The sequence below is a fragment of the Anastrepha obliqua genome, chromosome 4 (assembly GCF_027943255.1).
Source record: "Anastrepha obliqua isolate idAnaObli1 chromosome 4, idAnaObli1_1.0, whole genome shotgun sequence".
NCBI classification, from domain to species: domain Eukaryota; kingdom Metazoa; phylum Arthropoda; class Insecta; order Diptera; family Tephritidae; genus Anastrepha; species Anastrepha obliqua.
Genome location: NC_072895.1, coordinates 99,388,234 through 99,403,229, shown reverse-complemented (window position 1 = coordinate 99,403,229; position 14,996 = coordinate 99,388,234). Strand labels below are relative to the sequence as shown.

Genomic DNA, 14,996 nt, shown 5'->3' with positions numbered 1-14,996 from the left:
TGTGGAAGCATAGGGCCTCGCAAACTTGTATACAACTCAAAATAAAGGCTTATTACAAATGTTTAAAAAAACTTACCTCGAGCTGAGTCTGCGATAGTTAAATAACGAAGCGAAAAATTGGCACCTGAAAACACAAAAATAAAAACAAATTAAAGCTATGCAGAATCAATTTGTGCGCTATAAAAAGTGGGACTGGAATCAAAAAATGTGGTTTCAAACTGCAAAGATATTAATTTTACTTTTATGGGGCCCATAATTAATAAACGTAAATACTGTCTCCAGTAATAAATTAGTTTACATAAACTCACAACGAACCAATTATGCTTTAAATGAATAATCACGCTTCAAGAATTGATTGCAAATTCTATTTAAATATTACTGGTTGCTGTTGTTGTTGTTGTAGCAGCACATTCCCCATACATGCACAGGCAATGCTGCTGGAGCGACAATCCTTGGCCGGATATAATATACATCCGGGTCGTTCCGGTAACGTAGAACCGACTGTCAAGGGAACGATTGTCATTGGTCCTACAAGGTGGCGCAAAATTAATCACCCCACTGGAAGACGTATATATATATTTTTCTCAAATGGCGTCGTACGTCAATCATAATTTAATTAAAAATATGATACAATTAAAAAAAAAGGTACACATATACGGGCAGCGCAAAATTAATCATCCAATCTTGTTTTTGATTAGCTTTTTTGCTAAATAGAAACATTATTTTGAACCATGGAAATCTTTATTTTTACCATTGTTTGTCTGCTTGTGTACTGAAGCTGTTGCAGCTGTCTAGTTCACAAGTGTCAAATATGATTATGAATCTGCGTATAGCGTGATTAATTTTGCGCCACCCGTATTTGAGTATCTTTTTTGCTTAATTGTATCATACTTTTAATTAAATTAGGATTGACGTACGACGCCATTTGAAAAAGAAATGTATAAATCTTCCGGTGGGGTGATTAATTTTGCGCCACCTTGTAGATATACAATTTAATAGATTTGAAGTGTTTTATTTTAAAAATTATTACAAAGAGAGTTCCCACATAACTTTTACAAACTTTTTCTTTATTAAAATGTAGATATTTTGTAGATTAGATTAATTTTGTCCCACCTTGTATTATCAATTTTATGATCTATCGGCATTCTAATGTTAATCAGTAAGGCAAATGCACTAAAGCCAATCCAATTAATAAAATAAAACGAAATAATATTTGAGCTGGTATATTGTTTTGTTTTTTTGTTTTATATTTTTGAGTTTGTGTTAGTTTCTTTGTTGGTTTTGTTAATTCCTCTAAGTTGAGTTTCAAATTGCTCTAAGCACATTGAGCCATATAATAATTATATGTTAAATAACTTTTGTTGCCTAAAATGTTTGCTTTTGTAATTAACAAACATTTGCGAAAATTTGGGTGGGTAAGTTAATTATTTTTTAACAACTGAAAAGAAATATGGCGAAGGGCGAGTAAGTAACGCAATGTGAAATGGAAAGGTGTGGTGCAAGTAAAAAAGCATAGAAACGAAAATGGAAAAAAAAATTAAATTAAATTAAGAAAAACATAAGAAAAAAAATTTGGAATAATTACAAAAAAAAATTCAGAAAAACTAGAGATTTATAAAAAAATATTAGAAACATTAAATTTTTTTTTAACTTTTAAAACAATATTAGAAAAATTAAAAAAAAAATTGTATATAAAAAAACCTTTAGAAAAACTAAAAAATTAAAAAAAAACAAATTTTAGAAAAATTAAAAAAAATTGTTTTCAACTTTTAAATAGATAGAAAATATAAAAAAAGTTTTTTCAACTTTTAAAAATATACCTATTATAAAAATTAAAAAAAAAATGTTCAACTTTTAAAAAATATTAGTAAAATTAAAAAAAAAATTTGTTTCAAAATATTAGAAAAAGTAAAAACTAAATGTTTTTCAACTTTTAAAAAACTATTAGAAATATTCAAAATTTTTTTTTTTCAACTTTCAAAAAAAATATTAGAAAAATTAAAAACAAAATGTTTTCCAACTTTTAAAAAAATATTTAGAAAAATGAAAAAAAAAATTTTTTAAACTTTTAAAAAAATATTAGAAAACTAAAAAACAAAAAATATTCCAACTTCTCAAAAAATATTAGAAAAAGTAAACAAAACGGTTTTCACTTTAAAAAAAAATATTAGAAAAAGGAAAAAATTTTTTTTTTAACTTTTAAAAAAATATTAGAAAAATTAGAAAAAAAAATGTTTCATCTTTTAAAAAAATATTAGAAAAAGTAAAAAAAAATGTTTTTCAACTTTTAAAAAAATATTAGAAAAATTAAAAAAAAGAAATTTTTTTTCAACTTTTAAAAGAATATTTGGTTAGGTTAGGTTAAGTAGTGATGGTTGCCCATAGAATGGGCCCACATGGACGAAAGAAGTTTGGTTCATCCTTTGTGATACCATTGCAAGAGGGGGAACATAGGTGAAGGAAAAGGACGATAGGACAAAAGGGAGAGGGGTGGGGAGGGTTGTGTGTTTGTGGACTATGAACGCGCATAAAAGAAGTGAGAACCAAGATGTTTGAATCTTAGTCCCACGAGAGCTGGGCAGCTGAGGAGCAGTTGCTGAGATGATTTCACCACATCCTCCATACAGCTGACGCAAAAAGGACTCGAATTGATTCCGAGTCTCACGGCATGTGTACCCCGCGAGCAGTGCCCCGTCAGGATGCCCACGAAATGTGAGACATGAGATTTTGTCATCCTCAGAATATCCCTCGAACGCCTCCTATCCAAACGTGGTCAGAAGGACTTCGCGACCCTACACGTTCGTGTACTTACCCAGCGCTCGCTGAGTTGGTGCAAAGCTCATCCTTCCAGAAGTAGAGCGCATGTTGTCAAGGGGATCCCGATCCTCTCTTTTCCAGCAATGTCACTGTGACCAGGCATACAAATTATCTTTATATCGAAGAATTCTGATGCAATCGAGAGAGAGACCAGGTATTCCCTGACCAGTTTCGAATGCACCATAATAGAGCCTAGGGCCCTAATTGCCGCTTGGCTATCGGAGTAAACATTAACCTTCTTAACAGTTATTACGCAAGTAAGTAGCCAGTCAGGTGCTTCTTAAATTGCGTCCACCTCTGCTTGGAACACACTGCAGTGATCCGGTAGCCTGCATTTGAGTTTGATGGGGAGCTCTTTGCAGAATACTCTTCCTCTAACCCTACCGTTCAACTTCGAGCCATCCGTGAACAGGTTAACCAGGCCCTATCCCCAAGTGTTGCCCCCGGTCCACTCCTCCCTTGATGGAATATGGGTGGAGAAAGTTCCGCTTTTTTTTTAATTTTTCTTTGTTTTATCTAACATTTAATACATCAATGAACTTTTTTTTCTATTTTTTTTAGCATTTAATACATATTTAGTCACTAAAAACTTTAACTACTACAGACTTGTAAAGTGTACAAATCTTAGCATTTTTTTTTAAATCGTAAATATTTCACAATAAATAATTTATTATAGAAAACATGAAATTCATACCTATAAGACTATAATTAATTTTAATTTTTCGGCAATACTACCCTGACTTTAGGCTGAAGCATTTACTTTCCTCTTTTGTTTCCAACCACAATAATTTGTATTAATGAAATATTTTTATTTTCAATTTTTCTATGTTATTTTTAGCCTTTAATACATATTTAGTCACTGAAAACTTTAACTACCACAACTGTGCAAAGTGTAAAAATCATTATTTATCTGTTTTCAAATGCAGCATCGGGGTCATGAAATGATGCTAATGGTGCGCCAAAATGACCAGCTTAGTCGGCTTAAGGTTTCATCATGCAGAATACCGTATATTTTATTTTAACTACCTGCGTCGGTGTATATGTGTATGTTGATGCTTATTTTAGGTACGTAGCAATTTATTTTAAGTTTCATGGAAGTTAATAATTGCAGGCTTGCCCCTCGATTAGCCTGTGGCGTTAATTTGCTGCGGAATATTATAATTGAAGAAATTTTCGAAGGTCAGTGACAGCGTCACGGTAATAATCATTTTAAATAACATTACACTAGTTAAGAAAATACAAAATTAACAGCAACAAAAAATTATACAAAAAGTAAATTGGTATTATGAGCCTCGCTGCTTGATGTTAGATGACTTTGGGGCACAAATTTTTTTTTTTTTCAATGGAATGGTTTGATATTTTTCAATATTATTTCGCCCACAGCATAGCTACGTATGCTGTTTTTCTTGAAGAATAGCATTCAAGGTGGCCATGGAATGCATATCAGAAATGTGTTTACAAAGAATTTTAACTCCCTGCTATTGTTTTTAAAAAATACTCAGCTGCCTAAAGCTGCAATTAGTGGTGCCGCAGCCATATCGCCATAGCCTTTAGCATAACCATACGCGCAACATTACAGCACTTGCCGATTAGTCATACCGTAGCCATAAGCAGCTGATATTGAGGTAGAATTTATTGCATTTAGTCATAACGGATAATTTTTTACTAACTGAATTAATTTTTCTTCTTTCATTTCTACTAATCCATATTTTTATCGCAAAACAAATTTCTGATATTTAAATTTTTATCGCGAATATCAAAACAAATGTAAAGTATTTCACAGCTGCTTACGATTACGGGGAAAAACCAAAATCCAATAGATACATATGGCTACGGTTATGGTTATGGCGTTATGGTGTGGCACCTATAATCGTTCACAGAGATGCTCATATGCTTGAGCAGAACAGCTGATTGTTATGGTTACGGTTATGGCATCAGTAATTGCAGCTTAAAGTTAAGTTTTTTTGTGGCTGCCATAATTCAATCTATGTGATAGTGAGAGCCAAAGTAGAGAGGAAAGATACATTGCTGTACGAGTAGAGGAATGAGTTGGTTAATATTCATTCAGCTCATAGATGGGCTCAGATTAATTCTCTGAGCGCACATCATGTCAGTCAACTACATATATTTCCCAACTTTACTATCGATTAGTGAAGATATGCCATTGAAAGTCGTAAATTCTTTCTGGGAAGGCATTTGAAGTACGTCAGGTAATTTTTAAAAATTATTATAATTATATCATTTTATTTTTTGTTTAAAAGGTAACTTAATACAGTAGAAATTGCATAAAAAAAAATAAATAATTGGCGCGTACACTTCTGTTAGGTGTTTAGCCGAGCTCCTCCTCCTATTTGTGGTGTGCGTCTTGATGTTGTTCCACAAATGGAGCGACCTACAGTTTTATGCCACCTCCGAACGGCAGATGATTTTTATGAGATATTACTTTATCGCAGAAATACACTCAGAGATTTGACATAATATGTCGGTGGTGCACCGAAAATTTTTAACGCCTTTTTCTTGAAAGTATGTTTTTCAAGTCGACTGTATTCAAATAATTCAGTTAGTGGTTCTTATGACCACTTTTTTACAGGACCGTAAATGTTTTCTGACAACCTGATGGACATACCTGTAGTTTTTAGTCTAAGTATGTGAGCTCATTTCTTAGTCTGCCTATTTAAAAACGGCGAAGCTCAAAGAATTAAATACACATACGAGGAGGAGCTCGGCCAAACACTCAAAAAGGGTGTAAGCGCCAATTATATAAAGGGTGGTTAAATTTTAAGGGCCGATGTTGAATGTGAACTACACCTAAACGTCAAGTTTTTTTCTGCATTTCATTTAACATTTTCCAATCTCAGGCTAACTCAATTTGAACCGTGGAGAGATACGCAATCGAGCAACTCGTTAAAGTTATTCAGGCTTATAATGAAAACGGGCGTTCAAATCCAAATGCATATCGCGCACTTCGTGATTTTTTCAGTCAATTCAATCGTTCAAATGTGCGTACAATCGGAAAAATTGTGCAAAAGTTTGAGCAAACCGGGTCTGTAGAAGATGTGAGACACCAGTGCATGCTCGTACAGCTCGTACTGCAGAAAATATTGCTGCTATTCGCGATAGTGTGGTTGAAGAGCCGTCCACCTCAATTCGTCGTCGTGCCCAACAATTGCACCTCTCGCGCTCGTCGTTGATGAGTATTAAGACTTGCATTTCACCGCTTACAAGGTGCAATTGACTCAAGAACTAAAGCCTCTAGACCATTTCAAGCGTCGTCAATGGTGAGAATGGTGGCAGGAAATGGCAACAGTGAATGACCAATTTTCGAAGAAAATCATCTTCAGTGATGAGGCACATTTTCACCTCAGTGGATTCGTCAATAAGCAGAATTGCCGCGCCGCATTTAGGCGAACGATAAACCAAGAGTGATTGTCGAAAAACCAATGCACCCACAAAGAGTGACCTTTTGGTGCGGTTTATGGGCCGGCGGCATCATTGGGCCGCATTTTTTCCTAAATGAGGCCGGTCAGGCAGTTACTGTGAATAGTGTTCGGTATCGTGAGATGATAACGAACTTTTTATGGCCCGAATTGGAAGATTTGGATGTGGACGATATGTGGTTTCAGCAGGACGGTGCCACTTGTCACACAGCTAACGAAACAATGGCTCTTTTGCGCGAAAAATTTGATGGTCGAATAATCTCACGTCGCGGCGATGTCAATTGACCGCCAAGATCATGTGATTTGACACCGTTGGACTTCTTTCTGTGGGGTTATTTGAAAGGAAAGGTGTACATCGATAAGCCAGCAGCAATTCAAGAGCTAAAGGATGAGATAATTCGGCACATTAACGGTATAGAACCTCAATTATGCCTCAGCGTCATCGAAAATTTGGACCATCGGATGGAGGTGTGCCGGCGAGGCCGATATTTTGCTCCATACGTAATTGAGCTATACCATTATTATCATAGTAAAGAGAAATGATAATAATTTTTTAAAAATTGTATTTTATTTAAAATCAACACCGGCCCTTAAAACTTAACCACCCTTTATAAAAAAAATGTTTTTTTTTGAAAATGTTTAACTTAAAAAACACGCCATTTTCGTTAAAGCCAATAATATCAAAAATATTTTTTTTGTCTCGACAACTTACAAAGAGCGCAATTCTTGCAAATGATGATATATCAAAAAAATATACCGCAATTCTATAGCTATTCATATGTCTAAATGGAAGAACATTTTGTTCACCGCAAATTAAAAATTTCTCAGGCCGCGTGCCCTTCAAAAAAGACTTTGCAGAAAAAAAGCCGTACAGCTTCCTTTTATATTAGTCGAACAAAATCTAACAAAGAAAAATACTTATATGTAAAAGGACATTTATTACCATATATAGACATATTAAAAGACATTTATCTGAACTTCGATTTATTTCATTGTTCTGCTGAACAAAATTCTCCAACTAAACTTTTTTCGCCGCCTGCAGCGCCCCAACAGTTTAGTAAAATCTTTGAACTTTAAATCGTTCTTTTATCGCATGCAATAAGTACCTAAGTCGCCTCAGGAAGAAATTGAATTATAAAATCTTTATTCTTAAAATCCCCATTTTCGGCTATTGCTTGTGAGCACAGAACTTATGAATGCTCTCGCATTTTCTGCCAAGTGTTTTTTGGCTTAGCCTTCATTAAAATATGGGCATATAACAATAAATGTTTAACATGCAATTGTCCGTATGTTTTAATTATCGTTAAACTACAATAAAAAAATGTTAATCGACTTTCACGTAAATTACCAGACGCATGTATACAGTCCACTATTAAAACAACTTTTATTGAAACAAAAAACACTTTGCCGCTTAATTTTATATTTTTACTGTCTTAAACCAGCTTACAGAGGCTGAAAAAACTTTCATACAAATGTGGAGTGTGAATGAAATTATTTAATTGTACCATTAATTGTCTCTATAATAAAAAGCAGCACATTAACAAGCAAGAAACATATGTTTATGTGTTATAACACGTGTATTTATGCACATACACACAAACGTACTTATGTATATCTAGGCACCAGAGGTAGGTAGATAAAACCGCTTGTATTTTGCCCAACTTATTTCGGCGCAGACAACTTTGATAGTTTCAAACAATATTCAAGTGTATAAAATTTTATAAGGAAAAGCAAAAAACATGGTGCGTAGCGTAAGTCAAAGTCTGCTACAACTTTCTGATAATCATGCAAAAAATATTAATATAAAATCCCCTCAAAAAACGATAAGGTGGGAAATGACTATATAACGGATGATTTTTTAGCTACTAGCTTTTTGAACAGTTGGTTTAAACAGCTGACGCACGTTTCGTGTTTTGTTTCACTGTCAAACATCTTCAGTTTGGTCTATAATTTAACCATGAATCGTCTTACAAACGAACAACGCTTGCAAATCATTGAATTTTATTATAAAAATGCGTGTTCTGCTAAGAAAGTTTATCGCGCTTCTTCCATTTTATGGTCAGTTTAATCGACCCACTGAAGCGACTATTCGAGCTATTGTGACTAAATTTAGAACCAAATTTACATTATTGGACATCAAACCACCAACACGCTTAACACGTAGAGTGCGAACTGAAGAAAATATCGCAGCTGTATCGGCCAGTGTTAATGATGACCATCAATTGTCGATTCGTCGCCGTTCGCAGCAATTGGGCCTCTGTTACCTGTTACTCAACAACGTGGAAAACTTTGCGAAAGGATTTAGGTGTGAAACCTTTCAAAATACAGCTGGTGCATGAATTGAAGCCGAACGACTTACCGCAACGCAGAATTTTTGGTGAATGGGCTCTTGGAAAGTTGGCCGAAGATCCACTTTTTTATCGAAAAATTGTGTTCAACGACGAAGCTCATTTTTGGATCAATGGGTACGTAAATAAGCAGAATTGTCGATTTTGGAGTGAAGATCAGCCAGAACAATTGCAAGAGCTGCCAATGTATCTATAAAAGGTCACAGTTTGGTGCGGTTAGCCCATAAAGGTGGTGTCATTGAGCCTTACTTTTTTCGAAAATGAAGCTGGAGCAACAGTTACGGTGAATGGATTGCGCTATCGAAAAATCGTTAACGATTTTTTATGGCCGGAATTGGATGGTATTGATCTGGACAACGTTTATTTACAACAAGACCGCGCTACGTGCCACACAAGCAACGAAACCATTGATCTTTTACGGGAATAACACCCCTTAGTGGAAAACCCTTTATTACCTTGCTTTATATAATGAAAAGGACAAAACAACCCAAAACAGCTATTACATAAGCAAATGCTTCGTAAAAAAATACAAATACCGAAATTCTCTTAAAAAAAAATCGGGATGCGCAAATCACGCGATTTCTATCCCCACTCATCATTAATACATATGCATGTTTTTACATACTTTCAACTACATTTTCCTGAAAATCCCGCGATTGGCAAATATTTTCGGGACTTACAAATCGGGATCCCGAAATCCCGCGATCTCTAGTACATATCATCGCTAATACATTTGCCTATTTTTAAATACATTTAACTGCACTTTCATTTATGCTCACAGCAGCCAGTGGCGCGTAAGAAATTATGAAATTTATTTACCTCCGCCTTTTCAATTCGCACTGCTCAAACGTATAAGTCGCCCAATATTGTGATCAAGTTTATTGGCTATAAAAATGCTTGTGAAAAAAATAGCAATAACCAAGTCGCCACTATAAGTCTTTGTATCCATAAATTAAATTAGACAATTAAACATTTATTGAAATGTGATTGATCATTAATAAACGGAAAAGTGTTTTGTCTGTTGCCGTATGGAAATGGCTTAATTATTAAAATCAAAACAAAAAAAGAACATTTTAATGACTTTATAAAATAGATAAATATATCACGCAGTTAAATAAGAATGTTAATTTTTTTAAAAGCCTATTAATTACGCTTCCATTAGCTTTTTTCACACTTTCTGGGAATTGCTACAGTCACTACAACCATAGCAGACATCGGTAAATCATAAAATGTGTTGCTTACAACTTTCAACTTGTCGTAGATCAGCAAAGAATGTGCATAGTTAAAAAAAAAAAAATTGTGAAAAAAATGTTAAAATGTTAAAAAATTTAAAAGAGTTTTGCAAGGCAATCCCGAACTTTTTTTTTAGCCAAACGTAGCCTATTTTCATTTTACCTCATAACTTCGGCATTTATACACATAACGCTTCATACAAAGTTTTATACAAACTTCATTGTTACATTTAGCATTTTTGCGGTGAAATAAAAAAACAACAACAGCTCTGAGAGAGCGAGAGCCATGACGTTACTTATACTCGCAAACCTACGGTACATAGGCGCAATGAGAAGGTCTCCCACTCACTCTACAGTTGCCGGCTGCTGGTGTGAGTACTTTTATTGCTTGCGTAGATTTTCAATAGAAGTTAAGTTATGACCACATTTAGGTAGAGTAACCCGGTAATTGTTTTTATCCCACCTGAATAATGGATACTGTGATGCATAAGTAATATATTGCGTAAATTTACGCCCATTTACGTTTAAAAAATACCCGTACATATCCATATGTAAGTATGGGTGCAAACACATATTTCGCTAAGACAATTTATTGTGCTTGAAATATGCAAACGTGAAAATATGTAAGTAGTATTGATCGTTATTTATGAACAAGGAAACAATCTCAAAGTCAGTTCGGTAACACTTGAACTTATTTATACGAACATATACAAATGTAAGTATTTATGTACTTATGTAATCCCCCTATACAACAGTCATAAATCATTAAATCCCTGCAGGAAAATTCAAAAATATCAAATTGGTTCGTTTCTGGTGTATTTGACAACAGAACTAGTTCGCATTCCTCCTCTCTTTTTTACATAAAGAACAGGGGAATTTTGAATGACAGAGTCCTAGAAGTGTCAATTGCATCTGGTTTTCGATAGCACTAAATTCGACAGATAAGATGCAGGATACTCCGCCTGCATTTTGCATTAGTTACGAACCAGTGTTAAGTTTACTGAATTATGTTCAAGCGAAATAAAACTGTATACTAGCGCATTCTGCTGTATTCTATTCTCGTGCGCAATAATTGATAGGATGGTGTACTGGCGTACCACTCAGGGAGTGCTTTGGCTATATTTTTTAAAACTTTTTTTTTTGTAATTTTTTATTTTTCTTTTATTTTTTAATTATAATTTAATTTTATTTATTTAATTTTTTTTTTCAATACAATATAATACCCCAAGAAAAACTGTATTTATTTATTTATTCATTCTCCGTAAATCTAGAAATGGATTGTTTTTTGCCAAAAGCTTAAACAATAATAGGTCACACTTATCTATATACATATGTACTTCAGTGACAATTTGAAAAATTTTAAATTTTTTTTTAAATTTGATTTTAATTTTTTGAAATATTTTTTTTTTTTATTTTTAAAAAAATTGTTTATAATTCCTTCAGTCACAATTTGAAAATTAAATTTGATTTTAATTTTTTGAAATATTTTTTTTTTATTAAAAAAAAAAATTGTTTCTTAATTTTCTTTCTATAAAAATATAGTTTCTAATACAAGAAAAATTGTATTTACTTATTTATTTATTCTTGGTAAATCTAGAAACACATGATTTCTTAGAGACACAGCAAAAAACCTTAAAAATAATATTTCATAATTTTCAATATAATTCATTCAATGACGATTTGAAAGCTTTACATTTTTTTTTTATTATTTTTTTTTAAACCTTTTTTTTAATTTTTTGGAATTCCTTTTTTTATTTTTTTTTTTTTGGCTTTTAATTTTATTGACATTTCTTTTTTATAAAAATAGGTATAACTCCTACTACAACAAAAAACATATTTTTTTACTTATTTATTCTGAGTAAATCTAGAATCTAGGCGGCCGCCGTAGCCGAATGAGTTGGTGCGTGATTACCATTCGGAATTCACAGAGAGAACGTAGGTTCAAATCTCGGTGAAACACCAAATTAAGAAAAACATTTTGCTAATAGCGGTCGCCCCTCGGAAGGCAGTTGCAAACCTCCGATTATATTTCTGCCATGAAAAAGCTCCTCATAAAAATATCGGCCGTTCGGAGTCGGCTTGAAACTGTAGGTCCCTCCATTTGCGAAACAATATCAAGACGCACACCACAAATTGTAGGAGGAGCTCCGCCAAACACCCAAAAAGGGTGTACGCGCCAATTGTATATATATACATATATATAAATCTAGAAATGCATGATTCCTTACAAACTACAACAAAAAAACTTCAACAATAATAGTTCATATTTTTCTCTATGATTCATTCAGCGACAATTTGAATATATAAAAGCTGAAAAATCAAAAACAAAAAAATTTGAAATTTTATTAAATTCTCTCAATGGAATGGTTCAAAAGAAAATTTTAATTTTATTTGTTTGACAGATATTTTGTATGGATATAGAAGGAGGTAAATGGAATCGCAATGGAATTGATCAAGTTACATTTACACAAAGGTGAAAAATTAAGAAACATTTATCAAATTCATGGAAGGTGCAATTCCGATTATGCATTAGACGTTAATAAGTCAACAACACTAAGAGGCAACATCATCGATTTGCCTTTTTCAAGACACTTTACACTCGAAACACTCCCTCTCATTTCCTACTTTTCCTATCATCGTCCTATTCTCAACAGAGAAATGGTTCATTACCATGCACACAGGAAGAAGGCATATGCAAATACAAATATGTGAATTTATATACATATGCGCATATATATACATACACATACATATACCTATATTCTCACTCAAGTAGGAGAGAGGCAGGTGTCGAACGTTGCCGAACGCGGGAGCCGATTGTGCCTCTTTGTCGTTCGTTCCGCGCTCTCGCTCGCAGTTCAAGCAAGGTAACGACGCATGAGCAAGATAACGTCGCTTCAAAACTTAGAAGGAAATTTGCTTAATTCTTAAAAATGTTGTACAAAGTTTGAAACTTTGCTTTGCATAGTTTTTGTTGTAATATGAACTGTGTTTTTATAAAATAGTAATGGAAATTGAAAAGTAAATAAATAAATTGTTAAAACTTGTCAATATATGCTTTATACTTTCTTTTGATGTTGACTGTATGTACAGTTCTGGTCATTTAATTTAGTCACTTCATCTTTTTCCAACATTCGCCCTATTTTCCATGCTACATTTTTTAGTAAAGTTTTTACAAAAACATAGTTCATTATATATCAAAAACAAAGGCTCATTAATAAAGTTTATAAAAGTTTCAAGTAGATTAAAAATAACACTGATTTTTGAGAATTTTTTCGGACGCGGTCTTGTGCATTTTCCCCTTTAACGCCTACTCCACATTTTTTTTATATGGAAGAAAACCCCCAATGCCATCAGTAGAAAAAAATTTCAGAAAACAACGCAAAATTTACACTTTATTGTACCGAAATTCCATGATCTCTAAAAATGCATAAACGAATGTTTTTTTTTCTTTAATTCTGAATCAAAATTTTAAAATTTTTATGACTATTTTTTAAAATTTGTTAACTTTTGTGCAAAATTTAGAGCTTTGATTTATAAAGTTTTTGTTACACAATGAGCTATATTTTTATAAAAAGTTTACGAGGAAAATTTTGCATGAAAAATACTACGAATGTTTTTAAAAGATAAAATGATTAAATTAGGTGAATGTACATAAAACACGCAGTAAAAAAACAAAATAAAAATGTGTCAAATTAAAATTACGCTATTTGCGATTTGATGTTGCCTACCACAGCGAATTTGCATAATGAGTAACAAAATCTGTTTAAATGAATTAAGTAAATGTTTTTTTGCACGTTTTTCAAATGGAAACAGCAAAAGCAAAGTCTGCTGCCGGTAGTATTTAAGATTCAGTACAACAAAATGCCGGGTCCAAACGAGTAAGCTAATAAACCAGCTATTCAAAAGGGGCGGGCAGTGATTAGAAAGAAGTTCTATGCATATTTGCTGTACATATACAAACTGGAACATATTCATGCATACACGCATACAAATACTCACACATACATATATACATTTGTATGTACTTACTATGTATGTGCTAATCTACAAATCACGGTGCATAGTGCGTACGTAGACGTTATAATCGCAAAATCAATCTAAAAATTCTGTGTACAATGGCGAATATCTAAAACTGGTTGAGTTTGTTGCGAAAATAGCAATGCTATTTGAAAATCAAATATAAATAATGTATATGTTCATATGTAGGTATGTATATAGCCAATACTTGTTTCATTGAATACCAAATATAACTAAAAGCAATTAGTTGAAATGCAATTCGTACGATAAGTTCGTTAGCTGCTGAGGCTAGCAACAACACATAAAAGTAGATATGAAAGTATGGCAGTAGATAGACACATAAGTGTCTAAGTAGATGCCTAAGTATATAAGTGCACTGGCATATGTGCGGCATGTGTGGCTAAGTTGATTTGGCGGTGGGCTGATGCAAGTAGTGCAAGTAGCCGCAGCGGCCACAGCGGCCACAGCAGCAGTGTCACATTACGTCACATGACAAACTGGATTTAATTGCTGACAGACTGAGCTGGCATGCCATGCTCGGGCGGCTAAATGTCGGCGCATAAATGCATGTGCATGTAACCACTTATGCATGTGAGGGCGTGTGTGTGTGTGTGTGTGAGTGTAGGAATGGGTGTATCGCGCCAAATCAGTAGCAGCCCACCACCAGCGGCAAGTGGCACGCCACAATATTTCTGAGCCACTTTCAAATACAACTAATTGGATTCTATTGCGCTATACTTTGATTTATTTTTACAACATTTAACATTTAGCAGTAAGAGAAAATCAATGTTGCTCTTTTCAGTTTATCTGCGTTGCTTAATTTGGACGAAATGAAAACAAAACGTGGCCAGTTCGTAGATGTAGCGTGTCATGTGTGGCTGTTTGTCTGTTTGGCGTGGCACCTTGGCAATAAATGAATTACGGCTGTGCAAATGTTGGCTGATAGTATTGATTGTCTTCGTATTTGGATTCACGCAGTTTCAATTGAGTAGTTGAAGTAGAGAAAAAACCAGACAAAATGTGGAACTGTGTGGGAAAGAAGAAGCATGAAAAAGGAGAAAGGAATTGAAAGTAGATAAAGAAATATTTAAATTTAAGGGATTACATGGGTTTCGTCGGGTAAAAAAAGCCTATTTTCAATA

At 33.5% G+C, this 14,996-nt stretch overlaps 1 protein-coding gene across 3 annotated transcripts in view; it reads right to left on the bottom strand.

The window, feature by feature from the left end:
- The window catches only part of LOC129243880 (E3 ubiquitin-protein ligase goliath), a 236,105-nt gene that overhangs the window by 143,145 nt on the left and 77,964 nt on the right, over window positions 1–14,996 (bottom strand). For all 3 annotated transcript variants that reach the window (XM_054881287.1, XM_054881288.1, XM_054881289.1), the window contains exon 3: window positions 77–124. The gene's annotated coding sequence lies outside the window, so the exon portion shown is untranslated. The remainder of the gene's footprint in view (window positions 1–76; window positions 125–14,996) is intronic.